Genomic DNA, 25,554 nt, shown 5'->3' with positions numbered 1-25,554 from the left:
AGGACAAGCAGATCGAACAGACCCGGAGACAGACAGAGGGACACTGAGGACGGGAACACCCGGCTCAACGAGTCCGCAGGCCCAATCTCCGTCCCCGGAAGATAGACCGCCGTCAGAGACAAGAGAATCGATTCGGCCCACAGGCCCATCTTCCGGGAAAGGAGAAACAGGGCACGACATATGCCTCCCTGGTGATTCACATAAGTACGAACCACCTGATTGTCGGCCTGCACAGAGACCGCCCGACCCCGAAGGAGAGGAGCGAACCAAAGAAGAGCCAACCAGACAGGCCGCAGCTCCACCCAGTTCGACGACTGGAGAGACTCGAAGCCGGACCACCGACCCTGAGCCGAGGAGGCACCCAGAACGGCACCCCACCCCAGAGCACTGGCATCCGTGGACAAAACGACCACAGACAGGGGAGGAAGAAGATCGAACCCCCGGGACAGAGACAGAGGGGACAACCACCACTGGAGATCCGCCCGAATCCCCGGAGTGACAGGGATGAGAGTCTCGTAGTCCAAGGAGGCAGGATCCCAGTGAGACAGGACATGACGCAACAGGGGTTAGAGATGCAGCCTGGACCAAGGAAGGAGATGCAGAGAGGACGCCATCTCCCCCAGACTCCGCAATCAGAGACGAGCAGACACCCGGGACTGGGACAGAAGCCAGGAAAGGTGACGAAACAAAGTCAACTGGCGCTCCTGCGAGAGAAAAACCATGTCCATGTCCATACGGAAGAGAGCCCCCAGGAACGTCAGGGACTGGGAGGGCACCAGGGAGGACTTCCTGTGGTTGATAAGGAACCCAAAGGACCCCAGCAGAAAACACACCCGGTCCACATCCAACAGAGCCTGCGAAAAAGAAGGAGAGACAAACAACCAGTCATCCAGGTAAGGAAAAACCACCAGTCCCATGGAATGTAGAATACCCACCAGAGGGGCCAACAGCTTGGCGAAAACCCTGGGCGCCGATGAAAGGGCCGAAAGGGAGCACCCGGAACAGACAGTGCAGGACCCTCACAGGAAATCGGAGAAAACGCTGGACATCCGGGTGGACAGGAACGAGCAAATACGCATCCAACAGACCCAGGGATGCCAGGAAGCCCTCCGGCAGGACCAGAGGCAGAAAGGACTGGAGCGCCACCAACCCGAACAGCCGGAGGATCAAAACAGGAGGAAGACCCAAAGCGTCGGGCTCGGAGACTAGAAAGAGAATCGAAGAGCAACCCCAGCCCCCCACTAGAGGAGGAACCTCCACAACAGCCCATACACCAACAGGAGCCGCACACCCGCCAACAAAGCATCCACACGCAGAGGAAGGCGGGGCAGGGGAGTCCGAAGGTAAATCCGAGCCGGCAACCAACCGAAACAGTCCGAACCACCCAGGCAACCGAAATGGACAACCACAGGGCGCGGAAGGACTGGAGGCGACCATCAACCGGCAAAGGCAGACAGCCACTGGGAAGAGGAGGAAGCGGGGGAGGCAACACCGGCAGCGGAGCGGGGCTTGGCACTACCAGGGGCCTCCAGGCCACGATCCCAGCCACGAAAAGGCAGAGAAGCGCCATGAGCAGGAGGCCCAAAACGAGACGGGAACCAAACCCACGACCCCGAGAAGGAGGGCGGACCGGAGCCAAGAGCCCGCGGCTCCCAGCAGACCGCTCGACCATACCCTCCAGCGGAGGACCGACCAAACAAGACGTCTGATAGGAAACGCACCTGCAACTCCATCAGAGACAAAAAGAGGCATGGCAACCTCGCCGTCGTGTCAGCAAACTGATAGGGACAGGAAATCCATAAGGAGCGACCGAACCATACAGGAAGAATACGTATACGCTCGAACAGACAACCATAGAAGCAGCATAAGAACGCCACCACTCCCGTGCAACACGCCGATCCACAGCGTCCCCAGGAAGGGCGCACATAGAAACGACCAAACCCAGAGAGGAAAGGCCAGCCATCAAATCCACAACCTGCACAGCCTGAGGGAACTCAGAAGCAAAATCCAAGAAGGAAACGCCGGGACAGGAACGAGGAAAAGAAAACATGACCACCTCCTTCCAAACGCGAGACAGCACAGAGCGCACCGCGCCGCACAAAGGAAAAAGGACAGGAGCAGGCAGGACACACCGCGTAAAAAAGACGGGCATCGCCGGAGGAGAAAAAAGCCCAAAAAGGACCGCACATGGGTGAACAGTCCAGCGAGCTCAGCACCCTGAACAAACCACGCACACCCCCCTCAGCAAAAGGACCATAGACAATCTCAGCAGCAGCCTGTGGACCAAAAAGAGACACGAGGCACCCCGGGAGGAGGTCCAGCCGCGTCCCAAGCCAGGAAAGAAGCAGCCACAGCCACATCAATAAGGAGGCGCAGGGCAACAAGAGGGGTAGCAGAGGAAGAAGTCCCCGAATCCACGACAGCAACCAGTCCAGACTCAAACACTAAAAGCAGGCAGAATCAAGGACAAAAAATGCAGCCAGGAAGGACCCCATTGAAAGGACACAAAGTCCCTAGGACCTGGACTCACACGAGCGCAGGAAAAAAAGGGAGGCCAGCAGTACAATAAAAATGCCAAACTCGCCCCCCCCCCTCCCCCCCCTAAGCACAGGAAATCCAGTGCACCTCAACCCTCACAAGCAGAGACCCCCGCCCGCTAAAGCAGGGCCCATCGGGGACTGCCCACACCAAGAAAACAGCCGCTGAAGCAGGCCCAGCAAACAAGGTGAGCGAGGACAGGCAGAAACGGCCGCTAACGCGAGCCGCGCAGAAAAAGCACAGACCGCCGGCACGAAAAACCAGGCAGCGTGGGGGGGGAGAAAAAAGCATAAGAGACACAAAGGGCGGCCGCTAAAGCAGGCCGCCGAAAAACAACAGAAAAGCCAAAAGAAACTTACCCAAAAGAAGGCAAACCTCCAGCACAGCCAGGTAACAGGCAACTGCGAATGCAGAAAAAAAAGAACAGGATGTTGTTTGTGGCACTTCCCCCTATATAGTCACGTGATGGTGACATCATCATAGGGGGAAGTGCAAACAGCTCAGCTAGGTAGGGGTTTCTGTGGAGCAGACTAGCTGCTCACGTATCAGGAATGGGACGGGGAGACAGGACGAGGAGGTAATGCAAGTGCTCAGTATAGGATCTGCAAGTGCTCCAGTACTATATTTAACCCTCAAGGTGAGGTGGGGTCAGGGCATATGTTCAAGGAGATGCAGTTGGAAGTACATGGCTCTTGTACATGTTGCCAATAAGTACCCCTGGCGCTGTCATACTAGCTCCTATGTTGTAAATGTCCCAGTGTGAGGGGTGTAACTAGTGAATGCCAAAGCCCCAGGAACAGTTAAAAGCTGAATTACAATAAATATGCCTAGTGCCGTAAGTGCTCAAAGATGCAAGATGAGCCCAATTCCTCCGTCCAGAATTCCTGCTGTATGTGTAAGTGTCATAGATTCAGGCATAAGCCCCATCACATCTGCAGGGTAAATGTGAGTAATTCAGGTGATGTGATTTCTCTCTGTGCAAGTTGTAGTTAGTACACCGGATGCAGGCAGGTGTAAGTGTACTTGGTCCAGGTTAAAAGTGTCCCTGTGCATTTTGAGGTAAGTGCATGTTGAGACTAATCTTGCTCCTCCCGGAGCAAGGAATAAACGTTCCCAGGAGTGGGTCCCTCGGATCCCTCTCCCTCACTCACCGGCACGGGCAAGTTGTCCGTGCACCACGCTCCCCATGCCTCCGCTCCACTCTGTGCGGTTTTCAGCACCCGCTCTGTCTCTGCACGAGCTCCACGCAGCGCTGAGCAAATCAAAAGACCATGACATCAGTGCCTCTCGCCTGTGGAGCAGAGGAAGGTGCCGCGCGCCGCTGCCGCAAGAGAAATCAAAAGCCGGGTCCGTGAGATGATTGGGCTTCTACAGGACAGTAAACCGGGGTAATTGCTTTTCTAGCACAGTCACCCTAAGAGCGAGCATTACACCCTGTTTCTGTGCTTTCTTGGCAGGTAACATTTTTAGCCCTGTAGTCGTGGGTCCTTGCATTTCCAGTCCGCACGTACAGTTTACATTGACTGTGCATTACAAGTCAGTCAGACCAGCCATGGCCCCTGCCCACCTGATATCTCACCCTGAGGCTGAAGACCACACAGCTACGCCGTGCACAGGCAGCATTGGATTGGTAACGCGGGCATTCGTGCAATGCCCGAGGGACCGGTGTCCGAGTTCTGCTGTGGGCTGCTTTTTTGAGCAGTCTGGGGGGCTATTTGGGCGTTGTCTCTATTGTTCGAACACAGCCAGCGGCCCAGTGGGTGTTTGAGTGGCCTTTCTGGGGGCAGATGGGCGCTCATTACCTCCGTTTTGCAACAGACAGAGGTGTCACTCCCTTTGTCTCGTGAGCCGGCCCATTAATGTGTGCACATACTGAGCGGGGGCAGGGGGCCTGAGTAGAAGTGGCCTCACCTGTTTCACCATTGTAAACGAATGCGCGCATTTTTTACCCCCTCCCCTCCCAAAGTTGTTTTATAAGATTATGCCAAAGAGGAGTGATTATGCCAATGTGGGCCTCTTTTTTTTTTTTGCGTGCCCGGGACGATTTTCAATCCCAATCCAACCCTGTGCACAGGCTCAGCATGCAGATCATCCCTAAAATGCATATGGTGTGGTATTTAAGTGACAAATTTTACAAGGCATAGAGCTAGCCACCAGGCGCAGTGTTATACTAAGTACATTTGGCTAAAAAGGGTTTCTGCTGTGAGTGGCACACAGGGGGCTTCGGGGTAACTCGGAGCTTCTTGCGTGGAATCGATATCAAAAGATTTCGAAAACAATTTTTGTTACCGAGCTCCTGGTGCATGCACCGTGTAATATATGAGCAAGCATTGAGCGACGAGTTAACTTTAACACTAGGTCCCAGAGTTCAGACGGACCCTGTCTCATAGCTGTCAAGGTTTTAGATTGCTATGTGTGACATTTGCATAATTTCAGTGTAATTATGAGTGACATTTCAAGGACTATGAGTGACACTTTCTACCGAGCAAAATCAAGCAATGTAGAAGAGGGAAACATAAAAATATCAGAAATTACACCCATTTGAACAATGGGAAACTCTAAGGAGGTCTTAAAACAGCTGCCATGCACCAGAGATGGAAGGGAACTAACCTAGTGCCCTTTTAACCTGATCGGACAGTGCCCACAGACACTCTGCAAAAAACACAGTTGATGGACAGAATGTAGAACAATGTCATACATTCATCCCAGTACAAGGATCTGGGCCTAAATCCATCGTTTTTTTGCTCTCCACACCACCCTGGGTTAGACACTGGCTATATACAAATCAGCTCTGACCCTGTCACTCATAGGAACAGTCCATTCAGAACTACCAAGCCATGTCTTTCCAGACTGGAATCAAGCATCCAAGGACCGGTTTCTGGCTATCAGTCTTCATCAGCCTGGATAGCTTGACTCCAGTGGTGTGGAGAGCCTGGGACTCACGTCTGAGCATACCCAGCACACTCGGGGTGAAAATTGCAAAAAACACAGTTGATGGACAGAATAGAGAACAATGTCATACATTCATCCCAGTACAAGGATCTGGGCCTAAATCCGTCGTTTTTTTGCTCTCCACACCACCCTGGGTTAGACACTGGCTATATGCAAATCAGCTCTGACCCTGTGCCTCATGGGAACAGTCCAGTCCGAACTACCAAGCCATGTCTATCCCAGACCGGAATCAAGCTTCCAAGGACCGGTTTTTGGCTATCAGCCTTCATCAGCCTGGATAGCTTGACTCCAGTGGTGTGGAGAGCCTGGGACTCACGTCTGAGCATACCCAGCACACTCGGGGTGAAAATTGCAAAAAACACAGTTGATGGACAGAATGTAGAACAATGTCATACATTCATCCCAGTCCAAGGATCTGGGGCTAAATCCATCGTTTTTTTGCTCTCCACACCACCCTGGGTTAGACACTGGCTATATGCAAATCAGCTCTGACCCTGTGCCTCATGGGAACAGTCCAGTCCGAACTACCAAGCCATGTCTTTCCCAGACCGGAATCAAGCATCCAAGGACCGGTTTCTGGCTATCAGCCTTCATCAGCCTGGATAGCTTGACTCCAGTGGTGTGGAGAGCCTGGGAATCACGTCTGAGCATACCCAGCACACTCGGGGTGAAAATTGCAAAAAACACAGTTGATGGACAGAATGTAGAACAATGTCATACATTCATCCCAGTACAAGGATCTGGGCCTAAATCCATCGTTTTTTTGCTCTCCACACCACCCTGGGTTAGACACTGGCTGTATGCAAATCAGCTCTGACCCTGTGCCTCATGGGAACAGTCCAGTCCGAACTACCAAGCCATGTCTTTCCCAGACCGGAATCAAGCATCCAAGGACCGGTTTCTGGCTATCAGCCTTCATCAGCCTGGATAGCTTGACTCCAGTGGTGTGGAGAGCCTGGGACTCACGTCTGAGCATACCCAGCACACTCGGGGTGAAAATTGCAAAAAACACAGTTGATGGACAGAATGTAGAACAATGTCATACATTCATCCCAGTACGAGGATCTGGGCCTAAATCCATCGTTTTTTTGCTCTCCACACCACCCTGAGTTAGACACTGGCTATATGCAAATCAGCTCTGACCCTGTGCCTCATGGGAACAGTCCAGTCCGAACTACCAAGCTATGTCTTTCCCAGACCGGAATCAAGCATCCAAGGACTGGTTTCTGGCTATCAGCCTTCATCAGCCTGGATAGCTTGACTCCAGTGGTGTGGAGAGCCTGGGACTCACGTCTGAGCATACCCAGCACACTCGGGGTGAAAATTGCAAAAAACACAGTTGATGGACAGAATGTACAACAATGTCATACATTCATCCCAGTACAAGGATCTGGGCCTAAATCCATCGTTTTTTTGCTCTCCACACCACCCTGGGTTAGACACTGGCTATATGCAAATCAGCTCTGACCCTGTGCCTCATGGGAACAGTCCAGTCCGAACTACCAAGCCATGTCTTTCCCAGACCGGAATCAAGCATCCAAGGACCGGTTTCTGGCTATCAGCCTTCATCAGCCTGGATAGCTTGACTCCAGTGGTGTGGAGAGCCTGGGACTCACGTCTGAGCATACCCAGCACACTCGGGGTGAAAATTGCAAAAAACACAGTTGATGGACAGAATGTAGAACAATGTCATACATTCATCCCAGTACAAGGATCTGGGCCTAAATCCATCGTTTTTTTGCTCTCCACACCACCCTGGGTTAGACACTGGCTATATGCAAATCAGCTCTGACCCTGTGCCTCATGGGAATAGTCCAGTCCGAACTACCAAGCCATGTCTTTCCCAGACCGGAATCAAGCATCCAAGGACCGGTTTCTGGCTATCAGCCTTCATCAGCCTGGATAGCTTGACTCCAGTGGTGTGGAGAGCCTGGGACTCACGTCTGAGCATACCCAGCACACTCGGGGTGAAAATTGCAAAAAACACAGTTGATGGACAGAATGTAGAACAATGTCATACATTCATCCCAGTACAAGGATCTGGGCCTGAATCCATCGTTTTTTTGCTCTCCACAGCACCCTGGGTTAGACACTGGCTATATGCAAATCAGCTCTGACCCTGTGCCTCATGGGAACAGTCCAGTCCGAACTACCAAGCCATGTCTTTCCCAGACCGGAATCAAGCATCCAAGGACCGGTTTCTGGCTATCAGCCTTCATCAGCCTGGATAGCTTGGCTCCAGTGGTGTGGAGAGCCTGGGACTCACGTCTGAGCATACCCAGCACACTCGGGGTGAAAATTGCAAAAAACACAGTTGATGGACAGAATGTAGAACAATGTCATACATTCATCCCAGTACAAGGATCTGGGCCTAAATCCATCGTTTTTTTGCTCTCCACACCACCCTGGGTTAGACACTGGCTATATGCAAATCAGCTCTGACCCTGTGCCTCATGGGAACAGTCCAGTCCGAACTACCAAGCCATGTCTTTCCCAGACCGGAATCAAGCATCCAAGGACCGGTTTCTGGCTATCAGCCTTCATCAGCCTGGATAGCTTGACTCCAGTGGTGTGGAGAGCCTGGGACTCATGTCTGAGCATACCCAGCACACTCGGGGTGAAAATTGCAAAAAACACAGTTGATGGACAGAATGTAGAACAATGTCATACATTCATCCCAGTACAAGGATCTGGGCCTAAATCCATCGTTTTTTTGCTCTCCACACCACCCTGGGTTAGACACTGGCTATATCCAAATCAGCTCTGACCCTGTGCCTCATGGGAACAGTCCAGTCCGAACTACCAAACCATGTCTTTCCCAGACCGGAATCAAGCATCCAAGGACCGGTTTCTGGCTATCAGCCTTCATCAGCCTGGATAGCTTGACTCCAGTGGTGTGGAGAGCCTGGGACTCACGTCTGAGCATACCCAGCACACTCGGGGTGAAAATTGCAAAATACATTCATCTCAGTACGAGGATCTGGGCCTAAATCCATCGTTTTTTTGCTCTCCACACCACCCTGGGTTAGACACTGGCTATATGCAAATCAGCTCTGACCCTGTGCCTCATGGGAACAGTCCAGTCCGAACTACCAAGCCATGTCTTTCCCAGACCGGAATCAAGCATCCAAGGACCGGTTTCTGGCTATCAGCCGTCATCAGCCTGGATAGCTTGACTCCAGTGGTGTGGAGAGCCTGGGACTCACGTCTGAGCATACCCAGCACACTCGGGGTGAAAATTGCAAAAAACACAGTTGATGGACAGAATGTACAACAATGTCATACATTCATCCCAGTACAAGGATCTGGGCCTAAATCCATCGTTTTTTTTTTGCTCTCCACACCACCCTGGGTTAGACACTGGCTATATGCAAATCAGCTCTGACCCAGTGCCTCATGGGAACAGTCCAGTCCGAACTACCAAGCCATGTCTTTCCCAGACCGGAATCAAGCATCCAAGGACCGGTTTCTGGCTATCAGCCTTCATCAGCCTGGATAGCTTGACTCCAGTGGTGTGGAGAGCCTGGGACTCACGTCTGAGCATACACAGCACACTCGGGGTGAAAATTGCAAAAAACACAGTTGATGGACAGAATGTAGAACAATGTCATACATTCATCCCAGTACAAGGATCTGGGCCTAAATCCATCGGTTTTTTTGCTCTCCACACCACCCTGGGTTAGACACTGGCTATATGCAAATCAGCTCTGACCCTGTGCCTCATGGGAACAGTCGAGTCCGAACTACCCTTGTACTGGGATGAATGTATGACATTGTTCTAGTCCCAGGCTCTCCACACCACTGGAGTCAAGCTATCCAGGCTGAATGAAGGCTGATAGCCAGAAACCGGTCCTTGGATGCTTGATTCCGGTCTGGGAAAGACATGGCTTAGTAGTTCGGACTGGACTGTTCCCATGAGGCACAGGGTCAGAGCTGATTTGCATATAGCCAGTGTCTAACCCAGGGTGGTGTGGAGTGCAAAAAAACGATGGATTTAGGCCCAGATCCTTGTACTGGGGTGAATGTATGACATATTTCTACATTCTGTCCATCAACTGTGTTTTTTGCAATTTCACCCCGAGTGGGCTGGGTATGCTCAGACGTGAGTCCCAGGCTCTCCACACCACTGGAGTCAAGCTATCCAGGCTGAATGAAGGCTGATAGCCAGAAACCGGTCCTTGGATGCTTGATTCCGGTCTGGGAAAGACATGGCTTGGTAGTTCGGACTGGACTGTTCCCATGAGGCACAGGGTCAGAGCTGATTTGCATATAGCCAGTGTCTAACCCAGGGTGGTGTGGAGTGCAAAAAAACGATGGATTGAGGCCCAGATCCTTGTACTGGGGTGAATGTATGACATTGTTCTACATTCTGTCCATCAACTGTGTTTTTTGCAATTTTCACCCCGAGTGGGCTGGGTATGCTCAGACGTGAGTCCCAGGCTCTCCACACCACTGGAGTCAAGCTATCCAGGCTGAATGAAGGCTGATAGCCAGAAACCGGTCCTTGGATGCTTGATTCCGGTCTGGGAAAGACATGGCTTGGTAGTTCGGACTGGACTGTTCCCATGAGGCACAGGGTCAGAGCTGATTTGCATATAGCCAGTGTCTAACCCAGGGTGGTGTGGAGTGCAAAAAAATGATGGATTTAGGCCCAGATCCTTGTACTGGGGTGAATGTATGACATTGTTCTACATTCTGTCCATCAACTGTGTTTTTTGCAATTTTCACCCCGAGTGGGCTGGGTATGCTCAGACGTGAGTACCAGGCTCTCCACACCACTGGAGTCAAGCTATCCAGGCTGAATGAAGGCTGATAGCCAGAAACCGGTCCTTGGATGCTTGATTCCGGTCTGGGAAAGACATGGCTTGGTAGTTCGGACTGGACTGTTCCCATGAGGCACAGGGTCAGAGCTGATTTGCATATAGCCAGTGTCTAACCCAGGGTGGTGTGGAGTGCAAAAAAACGATGGATTTAGGCCCAGATCCTTGTACTGGGGTGAATGTATGACATTGTTCTACATTCTGTCCATCAACTGTGTTTTTTGCAATTTCCACAGACACTCTGCATCAGGCAAGGTTCAGGAGAGTGAGGCTGGGGCATGTGTAGATTACAGCCAACCAGGGCGCTGTTGTAGGTAAAACGGATGTATGACGTTACAACGCATGCTTTTACATCGCATGCCTTTACAACGCGGTTTTTACATCGCATACCATTACAACGCATAGCGCTTTTGGGTGTTGGATAGTGAATAGTTTAATTTACTATACCAACTCCAGTCCCCGTGGACACTAGGGAAGGTTATTGGATAGTAAATTAACCTATTCCCTATCCTAGAGCGCCCCCCAGCGCAATGCGTTGTAATAGTTTGCGTTGTAATGACCGCGTTGTAATGGTAGTGCGTTGTAAAATTTTCGTCGTAAGTGATGTTTACCGGGTAAAACGGTATGTCCCCTTATGAGAGCATCCAAACATATGGCAGATGCAGACAGACCAAAACAGAACTGGTTAAAGTTTGACACAGGCAACAAAAGGGGTGTGCACCTTCACATCATCAGATGATCTGTGTTGTGCGTGCACTGTGGGCAGTAGGTACAGCGATGTCAGTCATACTCAAAAGACAGTCTAGAGATTCAGAGGGGCAGTCCAGAGTTGCTGCCATAAATCACATCAATCACCACAATATAGAAATGTTGATCAGTAGAAAAGCATTAACTTATTTAAAGGGTGTAGATGTCCTTGCAGATGAAAAAGATCACAGAGTTTATCACCTGTCACAATATGTCCATTAAATAGCTGAAAATAGATATGTGCCTTCAGTGTATGGAATAAGGGCTTGATTGAAACACAGGTCCATTACATGCAATGCAATAAAATATAGCATGCACTGTTTTAAATAGTTTTTGCGTATGTATTTAACTACAATGACTTTTCAAATTATGTTGCTCAACGACATTAATGCATGTTACTATTTTTAATGCTACAGTGCTTCAGGATTGTGAATGGAGAAGCAGAGGAGCTAATTAAATATAAAACAGATCTTGTGTTAAATTAATTTAGGAAACAGTCACTGTATGGGACATATATTCGGGTAAAACACCAACCTTTCCCTCGCAAAGCTCGATGTTAGCATATCTCAGTATGTACTTTCACAATATCAATTAAAAAGTTCTCTTACCGTCATGGGTCAAATGCCTGCTGATGAGACCCTGGACACTTTTCAGCAGCAGGTTGGTTGCCGGACTCCCATGACGGTTTTTAACCCTCTTATCCAATTCTTGACTTCCACTTTCGGCGCTCCATTATGGAAGGCATTGACCGTGGTCTACAAGGCTGGTTGCAGACAGACTTAGGCCTTGAGTCACTGCAAGCCGTAGCAATTTCAGCATGGTCAGCGACTAGCTGCCGCCTCCCCCCCAGACTGGCACCCAACACCCAGAAACGTGGACACGAGACGTTCTTACTTTTTGGAAGGCGGGCGCTAGTCGCCCGGCCGTATTTATTAAAGTATGAAATTAAAAAAGGTTTTTTAATTGCATGATCAACAATTTATACAAAAATCAGCAGGACATTATATACAGAATTATTGTCAACAAGTTTGAGAGCCTGACCTTAACAAAACTCTAATACATGTTGTTTCCTAACCGAGTCTAAAACATCCTCGTCTTGATTTTTGTACATTTCTGGCCATATGGCAAGGTCACTACCGGTGTCAGGTCCTACAAGCTGCGCCTCCCCCTGAGACGTGCGCATGCGCAGTGTTACCCCGGGAATTGCCCGGTCTACGCCCTGTACTCCATTTACCCACTAAAGGAGGGCCCTTACTCTGCGCCGGTGGCGTCATGAGTCCACGCGCGCGGGGTGGCTACCAGCCTAAGGAAAGCGTGAACTACTCCTACCCGCGCTCCTTTGCTTTGCAGCATCCATTACCTTGCCCCGCCTCTTTATTCCCGAGGGGCCAGGCGGGGGGGGCACACCCCCCCGGCCCGCCCCTCCTGTAGCCCGCCCCCCCTGACCCGGACCTTCTACCTTGCATCCGGGTCAGGGAGGCCGCCGGCCAATCGGTGGTGGGTCGCGCCCCCAGGGCCCGCCCCCACCACCGAGAGACACCCTGGAGTGAGAGGGGGCGACGGTCGCCGCGCCGCCATGCGTGCGGGGGGGCCGAGGGCCCCCCCTTTTCATTTGCCGCCTGTTCCCAGTCCGCCTCCAGTGATAGTCATCCAGGTCGCTCAGCTGACCTGACTCCTGCGTGGATGTCCTGTGCCAGACTGAATTCTCTCGGCTCCCAATTGCGGTTATACTGGAAATGACACGGGTAAGAGCAGGTAATAGCAGCTGATAGCAGTGGGTGGACCGGGCCTGTGCGAGCTGCAGCAGGCAGTGCTGAGAGCGCCGCGGCCTGCGCCATGATTATTTGCAGCGCTTCTCCGCAGCACTGCCTCATACTATCCAGCCGCCCTAAGGCTTGCAAGACAAACTCCCTGCGCGGGCCACGATCCAAAAGCAGGATATGACGTCCCCAGCAATGATGTCAGGCTGATAGAGGCTGCCCCGCGGGGATCGAAAAGCGCAATAATGATACATTGCAGCAAGCAGTTGGGTGAGGCTTCCAGCAGACTGCTGCAAGCCCCAAGCTTGCTGGAGCAGCACGCTCAAGGCACGGGTGGTGCCGTGTCTGTGAGTGTAAGTGTAGTGTACAGTGCGCTTAGGGGGCCCCTGGAGCTCGGGATCCCCCGCACCACGGAGGCTGCGGGGGCCTTTGTTACGCCCCTGATTCATAAGATTCTTGTGAGCCCAACCATCCAGATATCTATAGTTTTTGACTCTTAGTATCTAAAAAAAACTACTGATCAGATTTAAACAAAAAGCGCAATCTGTGGGCTAAGATCTAGCTTTCTGTCAAATTTGGTGTAATTCCTTTAACCCCTTCCATGCTGGTGACGAACCCCAGCCGTCACGCTCCGTGGCGCTCGTGTGCTGATGACGGCTGGGGTTCGTCACGGCCCCGCCTTGTTCGTTTGTTTACCGCACAGCGGCGGAAACGGGCCAGCATGGAAGGGGTTAAGCAGTTTTTTATGTATCCTGCTTTAAGAAGTCTTTGGAAAATGCTTATGAATTTTGCATTTTAGAACCCCCCCTTATTTTCCTCACCCCCACTGAACGGATCATCCTGAAACTTTCCTGGAAAGAGCTGAGCTAGATACATTTTATTTTGGGAAAGTTTTGTGTGGATTAGTCATACTGGGTCAAAGTTTTAGCAAACCAAAAAATGCTCCATCTATGTTCCACGATGCCTATAGCGGTTTCTCTACCTGCACTGACACAGTCAGGAAAACCTGTGTATGCTCTCCTTTGGTGGGAGCAATTTCAAAACTCCTGCCAAGCGGTAACAAACACTAAGTCCGCTCGCAGTGGGTGGGAGCATAAAAAATGCTCTCGTCTGCTGGGAGTACACTTCACATCTGTTTCCCTGCCCGCACTGAAGCGAGCAGGGAGACAGATGATAAATTACTCTCGCCCACAGTGAGCAGCATTTTTCACCGGCTGGTAGGAACAATGCCATATGGGGGTCTTGGGGCTCCCCCAGCGTACCCCAACCATAGTGTTGTGGGTGCCCTGGGTGGACACCAAGGCACCCACCCTTTGTTGGTCAGGCCTTGGGGGATGAGGTCCCTGAGGTCGAAATTGGCCTTGGAGGGGGCCTCTGTGTTCCTTGTCAGTGTTTTTCAAGACTGGGCCCTGGGGGATGAGCTTCCCAAGTCCAAATATGCCCAGGGAGGGGGCTGTGTCCCCCTCCCTCAATTTAAATTGGTGCTGGGCCCCAGGGAATGGAGGCTGTGTGCCCCCTCCCAGGTAAATATGGTGCCAGGCTCCGGGGATGGGGTCCACAGTGCCAAAAGCAGCCTGGGGAGGGAGGCCCATGCCCCTAACCCCTAAAACAGATGCAGCACCCCAGGGGATGGGGTCCTCGGGGCCAAAAGCGGCCCAGGGAGGGGGACCGTTGGCTGGCTGCCTTTGATGGGTTGGTCACACAGCCGAAGGCTGTGCACAGAGTTGGTTGCATGCAGGGGGTTTGTGGCATGCCCTGCAGCCAACACCCTGCTGTGCACGCCAAAGGCTGGAACAGCATGAGGTTGGCAGCATGTAGGTTGTAGATTGCTTGCAGGCTGTTGGCGTATGCTAATTAAATATTACTTCATGTTAAAAATACCTAGAAAATCATTGGAAAAAATAAACATTACAGGGACGTTATTGTTAGCAAATAACATAAAAAAATCATAGCAATTCACTGAAAAAAACAAAGGTTACAGGAAAGTTATAGTTAAGAAATACAATTTTAAACAGCATACAAATTCATTGAACGAAACAAAGGGTAAAGGAACTATATAGTAAGGTTTCAATTTTTGAAATACAAAACCATAGAAATTCAGCATTTATAGTTATAGTTATCTCAAGTAACTACAACTCGTGCCCTAAGGTAAATAACTCACACCCTCGCTATGCACTGCTAATTACCCCACATATTACATTACTCATGATATCTTCTATGAAATGATTGATAATATGACGGCAACATTTTCAGTGAAATAAGTCCAGTAGTGCAATCATGTACACATTTTGGGATTTAGGCATGGGTAAGGGTATAGGGTGGTAAGTTTTTTTTTAGTGATGGCACGGGTATTTTTAGGGTTTTTGGGTGGAAAAGGGCATTGGGTTGTAAGGGAATATTTAGGGTTTAGGGGTGGGTAAGGGTATTGAGTCGTAAGGGTGTTTTTTGTGGTTTATGGGTGGATAAGGGTTTTCTGTGGAAAGCGTACTTTTAGGTTTTACAACTGGGTAGGGGAAATGGGTGGTAAGGGTATTTTTACGGTTTAGAGATGGGTAAAGGTATTGGGTTGCTGTGTTTTGGGGGTTTAGGGATGGGTAAGTGTTTTAGGATTTAAAGGTGTTTTAGAGTTTAGGGGTGGGCAGGGTATAGGTTGGAAAGGGTATTTATAAGGTCCAGGATATTGGGTTATAAGGGTATTTTTAGGGTTTATAGGTGGGTAAGGGAACTGGGTGAAAAAGGTATTTTTAGGATTTAGTAGTTAAGGGTATTGGGTTGTAAGGGTGTTTTTAGTGTTTGGGGTGGGTAAAGGTATAGGGTGGTAAAGATATTAAGGGTTTAGGGTGGTTAGTGGCATAGGGTGGTAAGGGTATTTTGGAGGGTTGGGGTGGGTAGTTGTATACTGTGGTAAGGGATTATGGGGCTTTGGGGTGGGTGGAGGCATCGGGTGGTAAGGGTAACTAATAAAGGTGGGTTTGGGGTATCAGAGGGTTGAGGGGTCTGACATGAATTCTTCTTTTGTGCTGACCCCTTATCAACAATTATATAAAAAATAATAATAAATAAAGTGTAGTTGAAAATTGAAAATGTGATTAAAAATCTAGGGAGACCACTATATGATTTTTACTGTGATCTATTGAATGTTCAACCATGGATCTCATCAAAGTAAGTGCACAAATGGTAATGCAGCTCCTCGTTTTAATTCAGTCCATGCAGAGTGAGAGTACGAAAGTTCAAGATTTGTCGCGATTCTTTCAGCCTGAGAATTTTTTATCTGTCTCCTCCTCTTGGATGCATTCCCATTGTTTTCACGACATAAAATTTCAGGTCTTTCCATTTGCCTCCATGCTCCTTTTCCATATATTTGGCAACATGGTTGAACATACAATAGATCACAGTAAAAATCAGACAGTGACCTCCCTAGATTTGTAATCAAATTTTCAATTTTCAACTACACTTTAATTATTATAATTTTTTATATAATTGTTGATGAGAGGTCAGCACAAATGAAGAATTTCTTTTCACTTTTAGTAATCACTATTATTCATGTGTAAATAAGATTTGAGATCAGGAGAACAATATATTGTAGCAATTATCTGCGGAGCGATGAAATGAGGTACATGTAGATTACAAAATACAATATTGGGAATTGTATAAGTAGAGGACAGGTGTTTCTGAACCTATCTTCTCATCTGTAGGATTACCTGATATTATATTAAATCCAAGGCCCACTAGAGGGAAGGAGTGTGAAGGAGAAAAGTGTCTTTGCCCACTGGAGGGCTAGACTAAATGAAATTGTTTGTAAAGCTAAACTAGTAGTTGAAAGTTCAGCCACGTAAATGCAGAACGTGATGGTAAGAGAGCGCCCTGAGTCAGAAAGTGGGCCGCTGTGTAAGCAAATATATATATATATATATATATATATCTCTATATATATATATATATATATAGATAGATAGATATATATATATATATCTATCTATATATGTATATATATATATATAGATATATATATATATATATATCTATATATATATATATATATATAGATAGATATATATATATATATACATCTATACTAATATTATCAAGAGAGAGCCCAAACCTTTGAGGTGGGTAATCTCAGGAACCACGGCACCAATCACAAAATCCAATACACCATTGGAAAGGGCAGTTGCAGCAGAAGGACATAGGCTATACAGATGCCCACCATATACATTTGAAAGGTAAAAGAACCTTACTAGCAAAGTAGTTCCTTGTGGGCGTGGGCGGATCGCGGCATTACAACAAAAAAAAAGCGTTCCTTAAACGTGTGCGTTGTGTTGGGGCGTGTGCTGGGGGCGTGAACAAGGCCAATGTGCGCGGCAATTGCAATTGCGCGGCAGAAAGGGGTGTGACCAATGGGCGCAACAACCGGCAACAATCGCGCGGCACATCCCCCAAAAAAAAGTGTGACTTGAGGGCGTGTGGAAAACAAGCGAGTGCGTTGGGCCGGGGGCGTGGCCAAGGGCCATGGGTGCGGTAATTGCACCGGAGCAAGGGGTGTGGCCAATGGGCGCTGCAATTGCCGGGGCTTAGGCCGGGGCAGATGCGACTGATCGTGCCTGCGGGGACAATAACTGCACAGTATCCTGCGCGCTGTCAGCCAGTCAACTCTCTGCATAAAGGACCGTGCCTGCGGGGACACTAACTGCAGCATCTCCTGCGCGCTGTCACACACTCAACTCTCTGCATCAAAGAATTAACACCAGGCGCACAACATCAACCAGGGCTGGAGCCGGGCTCAGGTGGCGGATGAAGCGACTAAGCGCGCCTGCTGGGACACTAACCTTTGAACTGACTGCACTTTCCCACACGCACAGCGTCTCCAGCGCGCGCTGTCACCCACTCAACTCTCTGCATCAACGACTTTACACCACAAGCACAACATCAAACAAAACTGGAGCCGGGCCTCAAGCGGGGGATGACGCGATTCAGCGTGCCTGCGGGGACCCGAAATTTACAACTGAATGCACTTTCACTCACGCTTACCTACGGAAGTGGAGTACATACACACTAGAGACATCTGCTAATGCTTCTTACTCCGAGGTACACAGTATCTGCACACACATGCCTAACTATTGTGACACTTCATGCTAAAAATGTTCTCTACCGCGAGATTTAAAAAAAATTCCCTTGCCTATTACACACATTCTATTTTATACCCGGACAACGTCGGGACGGGCTGCTAGTATAAATATATATATATATATATATATATATATATATATATATATATATATATAATATACTGTAATTGTCTTGGTGTCCTTTTTTTGCAAGGCCTATTCCACCTTCATATACTTCAAACTGGGTAGGGTAGCCATGTGTTGAGCCTTCCACTGCCATTTCGAATTACTTGGATTGATCTCTCATTTTCTTTGCTTAGGAGGTTAAGGAGGAGGTTTTCTGCCCTGTGTAGATGCAGGTACTTCCCGCTTGAGGCTTGACTTCTAATTGAGCGTATCCTTAGTGCACTTCTCTTTTAGTTATTTTTTTACTGCTCCAGTTTTGTTTGGCAAGTGAAAGAGCGCGATTTGCTCTTTCATTTGTAGGGGTGCATTATAATCATGAGTAGTTCGCACCCATACGCAATCTTTTGTTGTGTTAACATTTGGTCATCAGATTGTTTGATAATACTGTGCAAATTGAAGTGATAGGCATAATTTCGTATAATGTGGAAAAATCCATAGTGACATTGCGTGTGAGTAGATGAAAATCTTAAGGTGAAGAATTTTATATGTGACCAATTAGCATCTTATTCGGTTCCTATGTAATGCATTTATTTAAATGTGCACTGTAATAATTATCATATATTTGCGTGCTTAATGAAATCACATGTTGTTTCTTATGTTGGCCGTATTCTGTAGGCCTGACGTGTATTTCTCCCTGTTCGCTCTCATCTTAAGTTTTTCTATTTTGAATTCATGGGCATTTGGAATTTGCCTTCTCACGTTTCTGTTGCAGGTGGAGAAATTCATCCTCGTTAGTTAGAATAACACTTTTGTTTTAGGAGTTAGACTTATGGAGGAGAAGATACATTTGAACAAGCGATACTGATAGTGTAGGACGGTGTTCTTTCTCACCAGAGAAGGCCTGGGAATAAAGGTCATCGAGCAAGAGTCCCGTTGAGAGCATCATTGTTGCATGGAAATCTACCTTCGAGGAGGTAGCTAGCTGGATGGGGTAATCTTGTGATGCTTTGAGGGGTGTGACCTATGCCTTTTGTTTTGGGGTTAGGGACAGGATCCTGAAACTTCTGCCGTGCCTTGAGATGAGAGAGCATCTTAGAACGAGCTCTGTATCTTTACGCTACTTGAACCGTTCAACGTGAGTGTACTTCTTAGGAAGCCTTTATGTGCTGACACCTTTTCTGTAACTTGGCTGGGAAAAGTAAGGATGCCACAATAGTGATAGTGAAGGGACAGACTAATGCTTTTTACCTACGAACCTTCAAAGAAGATGACTCTTGATGTTGGCGCTGTTATATTTTGCGTCCTCATTCTGGAATTGGTTATTGTGTGTATGCTGGATCGTCTTAACTTCACCTGTAGGTTTGGCTTTGTGTTAGTTCCAAAGAATTTTGCATGTTAGTTGTTCTTAAAATTGTAATAAATTAACTAAAGTTTGAATTGGGAGTCTGTGATTCTTCAGAGTCATGGTTCATTGGAACTGTAATGTATAATTGGGTAATGCTTTTCTCTCCCCTCCACATACTCAAGCAGGAAACAAAGAGCCATCGACCAGGGGTTCCAGAGTAAGTCTAGAATGCTGAACCCAGCTCCTTTAGTTGGTAGCTAAGTAATATGGTTGCCTCCTGAAGTGAGGGGAGAATCTAGAAAATTCCATAAAGATTTAGGGCCAGATGTAGGTAATCCGATTTTACTGATTCTAAAATACCGAATTTTATCGAATCTGTATTTTAGAATCGGTAAATGGTATGTAGATAAAAAATTGGTAAAAAATACCGATTCGGTAAAATTCGGTATCGGACAATCGGAAAATACCGAATCGGTATTTACCGATTCTGTATTTACCTAATCGGTATTCCCCATGCAGTCCTATGGGCCTTTTGGCGCATAGGAATGCATGGGGAATACCGATTCGGTAAATAACGATTCGGTAAATACCGATTCAGTAAATACCGAATCGGTAAATACCGATTCGGTAAATACCGAATCGGAAAGCAAACAAAAGTGCAACTTAAGTAGGCAGCCAATCAGGTGCTACCACCCTCCCCCTTCCTACCAGGAAGAGGCTACACAGGCAGCTGCAACTAATTAGAAGCTCCTGGAAAGGCAGTTGGAGCAGAGCTGAGTCACTGGGCAGCAGAAAGGGTTTGGCGCACTTTTAAAAGTGTAAAATGGCAAGCAGCAAAGAAAAAGAGCAGCCTGAGAGGAGGAGGAAATTCAAATTCAGCAGCATGGAGTTGCAGGTCCTTGTTGAGGAGGTGGTGAAGGTACACCACAAACTGTTTGGCAGGCAGTCCCTCACTGTGGCAGAATCTGCCAAAAGAAAAATCTGGCTGGACATTTTGGACAAAGTAAATGCAGTTGGGGTGAACACCAGAGACACAGAGGACCTGAAAAAACGATTTTATGACCTCAGGAGCAAAACCAAAAAGAAATTGGCTGAACAGCACAAGCAGGCATCAAAAACTGACCTGGAGGAGATGGTGGCCTCAACCATTGAACCAGACAGCGTCTGCGGACTGAGAGAAGTAGACAGCTCAGCCAGAGCTGCAAGCAAAAAAGGTAAGACAAATGTACATCATTCCCCCCATACCATCATCCTTAGCTGTACCCTTTGTGGGCAAGTGAACCCCAGTCCAGTACTGCTAGCACTATACAGGGCCAATGCATGATGCAATATGTAGTCAATAGATGTAATAACATGTCATACAGCACAACAACCAAGTAGTGAAGGAAATGACTGCATAGAGAATATAGCCAATGTGATACATATTTAATTGTAGTGACTGTGAGACAGTAGCGCTTAGCTAATGTACGCTCATATGTCCACAGGTGAAACGTCTTGCAGGCGTTCGCAGGAGACAGAAGGCACACCACCTGAGAGGGAGGAGTGTCAGGAAGCAGGTCCAACTACCCACACCGTACCACAGGTCACAGGTGCATCAAGTAGCCATCCTCTTGCACAAGACTCAGAAGTGCCTCAAGATTTCCTGGCATCCCCTGGCAGATCTCAATCCCCTCTGTTGCTGTCATCCCCAGAAATGCCAGCATCACAGCATGATCCCACTCCTGCATCACAACCCAGCAGGAGGCATGTTGTGGCCCCACTCCTAGAAATGGAGTCAGCAGCAGCTGACATTGAGGGGGACGAAACACACAACTTGCCTGCAGATGTCAGCTCTGGTACAACGCACTCCAGTGCAGGGGTGGCCCATAGTGGTGCAAGACACCGCAGAGTCCAAGAGAGGCCAGCAGATGCACCAGTTGAGGGTCCAAGTGTGTTCCGTGGTCTGCAGGGGAGCATGGTGAGAATACAGAGGATGCAGGGAAGAGCCATCCAGGCATGCCAACGACAAATGATGACCCTGAACAGCAACATAGGAGAAATAGGAAAGGGCATCAGTGAGCTGGTACAAGTCAACAAAGAGATGGCAGCAGGGATGTACGGAATTAGCCACTCGGTGCAGCTGCTATGCACCAAACTAGACACCGATTTCGAGGCAAGGCGCAAGGAAAGGCAGCGTGCTCATGGCCAAAATAAAGCCATCAACCACCTGGCCACTGCCACATTCCTGTTATGCAGGAGAAGCAGTAACATGCAGGAGGCTATGACCCAAAACACCAATGAGGTCACTAGGGGCATCGGCAGGATGACCAGTGCTCTTGAGGCGCTGTTAAATGCCCAAACTACACATACAGCTGCTCTGGATGTGCCTGTAAGTGAGGAGAGCACTAGCAGGAGCAGCATAGGAGCACCCTTGTCCCTGAAACAAGGAGGAGCAGGCGCCACGCTGAGGCCACCGGCCATCAAGACAGTGAGCAGGGTGAGCAACCTACAGGTGTTACAGGGAAGCGAGGAAGGAAATGACTTTTACAGTTCATGGTGAAGTGAACCAGGACTGACATCATTGCAGTTAAATACTTTTTGTTGCACAGTTGTGCTTAAATAACCTACCTCATTACCAGATTAAACTACATTTGGTGCATACTCCACCTGTCTGTGTCTTTATGCTTACTTAAAAGTAGTTGCGTGTAATCTCATCCCGTCTGTGTCTGCCATCAGTCGGTGTTGCAACTCCAGATGCGTGTGGTTCAGGCACTGCTTCCTCATCATCATGGTCCTCATAATCTGAGAGATCCACTGCTGTGCCCTTCTTGACCGCAAGGTTGTGCAGCATTGCACAGGCTGCTATCATCTTGCAGCAGGTGATAGGTGATAGGCGTGTACTGGCGGGCCCCTCCGCTCTTATGGAGGCAGCGAAACCTGCTCTTCCACATACCAAAAGTGTGCTCCACAATGTTTCGGGTTGTCTTGTGTGCCCTGTTGTATCTCCTCTGGCTTGGTGTGGTAGGGTTGAGGTAGGGTGTGAGGATGAAGGACCGGAGGGCATATGCACTGTCCCCTATTTGTAAGAAGAAAAAACATTACTCACATGCACACACACACATCCACCTGCAATACGTATCAATGGAGTTTCACACAGTGTGTTACCTAGCAAGTATCCTTCGCCGAATCCCCCCGCTGTCAGGCGTGCGTAGATAACACTGTTTTGGTAGATGTAGGAGTCATGGGTACTCCCGGGGAATTTGGCTACCTTGTCAGTAATCATGTATTTGGAATCACAGATCACCTGTACATTTATGGTGTGAGTGGACTTCCGGTTCCGATAAATGTACTCTGTGGCAGAAGGTGGGCATATTGGTATGTGGGTACCATCAATACAGCCAATGATGTTTGGGAAAAGTCTGTCTTTGTCCCGAGCAGTTCAGCATGCGTTGCAGGGAAGCTGATATAGTGATGCATCTCTGCAACATGGCATCAAGGAATTTTTTAAAGAGATGGGACAGACAGCTCTGGGAAACCCCACCTACCGCAGCAACCACACTCTGGTAACTACAAGATGCAAGCAGGTGTAGGCTGTACAGCACCTGCACATGGGGTGGGATGACGTGTGCCCTTGGGGTTGGATGGTCCAACAGTGGGTGGAGGTCCCTGATGAGGTCCAGGATAGTTTTGGGAGCCAATCTGTACCTCTGTAGGATCTCTGGCTCAGTTAGCTGGAATAGAGTGATCCTCTGCCTGTACACCTGCTCCTCCCTCCTCCAGACCCCCTCTCTCCTTCTGCTTGTAGCCGTAGCCGCCTTGCAATGACATAGAATGCCGCCATTCTGGTGAAACTGTTGCATTTTGGGGCCTTTTTTATAGCCTGCACCTGGTTATCACCTGATTTCAATCCATGGTAAATACCGACTCTTAAATACCGAATTTGATGCAAATTCGGTATTTGAGAGGTTACCTACATCTCAAAATTCAATTTTACCATTTCTTAATTACCGAATCGTTAAATTTACCGAATCGGTAAATTTACCGATTCGGTACGTCTACCGATTCGGTAATTATTCCGATTCGGTAAATTTTACGATTCAGAAACTTTACCAATTCGGTAAATTTTCCGATTCGGTATATTTTCCGATTCGGTAAGGTTTCCGATTCGGAAACTTTACCGATTCGGTAAATTTATCGATTCGGATGATTTTGGGTGCCCTACATCCCGAATGCCCAATACCGGTCGGTAACGGCCGAAATTCGGTAAATTCGGCTGTTACCGACCGGTATTGGGCTACCTACATTTGGCTCTTAGACCCATAGAAGCCCAAAGGAAGAAAGCCCAATTATCTAGAACAGAGAACGATGGACTTTGGCAAAGACTGACGGAGATTCAAGGTGTGGCGAGAACAGCGGTAAACAGTGGAGTGAGTATACATTGAGATGCCTTGTGTGTCAAATTGCAAGAATGATTTGATTGTGTGATGTCTTGCGGAGTTGGGATGAGAGTCGAGTGAATGTGGTTTCCGACCGGACGCATGCAGTCCATGAGTTTCGTTTTGTTTTGGTTTATCAGCCTCAAGAGTAGCCTAAGATCATGGCACAAATTTGTGGTGTAGAAAACAGTGATTTGGTGTAATTATCTGGCAGTTGGTTTGTTGGGAAGTCGTGAAGTGCTATCGACAACCCGCCTGAGAGAGGGAACTTTATGTGAGTGGATTTGTTTGAATCGAGTGGAAAGCCTCGTTCACAGAGGTGGACTACAGTGATTCAAGTGACCAGCGCAGGTCAAGGGTCATGGTGTATGAATTTTCTTGAGTGATTGAATTCTATTAATCTTTTAGCAAGGCAGACGATTACTTGTTTCTATGATTGTGAGAGTGAATGTATAAGGTGAGCTTATGAAGGAAAGTGAAAAGCTGTAAGGGGGAAAAAGTGATGTCAGAGTGTGCTGCGCTGCGATAGGTTGGTTGGTGTAACGCCGTGCTGGGATTGGTTGGTTGTCACCAGGAAGTGAAGTGAGAACAGCTTGTTGGTGGAAAGAATTTGGATAATCTTTCAATTCTTTAAGGTATTACAGGATCTTTGTTGGGGAGATAGGGGAACGGTAACTCGAGTGGGTGAAGAAGCACCGGCCTAGGATACCCCAGCACATTACATGGCAACAAAACATAGGTCTCCATACTATAGTCTGGCTTCAAAATTGGCACAAGATTACTGAAATAGAGGGAGGATTTGGCTTTTCCACATTCTGGGTCATTTTGATTGGGGGTATTGTATCAGTTGAGGGGATTGATGTCTTCATTATGGCCCCCACCTAGACCAACACAGTTTGAGGCATTAGATGCTTGAATGCGACCAGCTCAGACAAAGAACAGGGAAAGATGTCTGAGAAGCATGAAAAAAGCGATGAAGGCATATCAGGATGTGTGATGGGATACTCAGTTCAAGAGTTGGAGAGTAGACATCATTGAGTGAGAAAGATTGTAGGCAATATTAGTGAAGAAAGGAGACACTCGGAACAGGAATGGAGATGATGGAAGTGACAGCTTGTTAGACAGACTATTAGCAGAGCGTCCTCCACCATGGAATCGAAATTCAGAAAAAGGAAGATTAGAACTGGCAAATGCTGTGAGCATTGAAAGAATGGTAGTGCCGCTAACAGGGCCTAGTGTGAGAGTAGTGGGGAAAATTTCAACAGGGACTGAAGGATTAGGGATGCCAGCACTTGGAGGTGCAGAGATGAGTGCAGCCAACCCTGCTGTGAGGTTACCAGAAGCCCTTATGATACAGGTCACAATTGGACCTGTAGTTTCAGTGTACGACTGAAGTTTAAGGGAAGGCAGTAGTCAGCCACAGACATGACTGGGAGAGAGGGTCAGCTTAGGGGGAAATGTTACGATGGTCTGATATAGTTCTCTTTTGGTGCCTATGAAAGCTAGTACCCCATTACCAGCAACCGCAGACCCTCCAAGGGTGCATGCTGGGACTAGTTCAATCCAATCAGTGTCACTGGCAAATTCAAATTCAGATTTGAGGATGTGCGTAGCTCCAGTTAGAGGACTCATGGGAAGGATATCAGAAGTAGGTACAGATCAAGGAGTTTTCAGAAATTAGCAGACTGCAGCAGCATAAAATTGACAGAAGAATCAGAGTAGTGCAAGAGAAGGACATATTAGCGT

The 25,554-nt window shown here is 48.3% G+C and overlaps 1 pseudogene; it reads left to right on the top strand.

Moving 5' to 3' along the window:
* Positions 1-4,724: 4,724 nt before the first annotated feature.
* Positions 4,725-4,876, top strand: LOC144825872 (U11 spliceosomal RNA; annotated as a pseudogene).
* Positions 4,877-25,554: the final 20,678 nt, after the last annotated feature.

The sequence above is a fragment of the Lissotriton helveticus genome, chromosome 3_1 (assembly GCF_964261635.1).
Source record: "Lissotriton helveticus chromosome 3_1, aLisHel1.1, whole genome shotgun sequence".
In the NCBI taxonomy this organism is placed as follows: Eukaryota; Metazoa; Chordata; class Amphibia; order Caudata; family Salamandridae; genus Lissotriton; species Lissotriton helveticus.
This window is presented reverse-complemented; position numbering and strand designations above follow the sequence as displayed.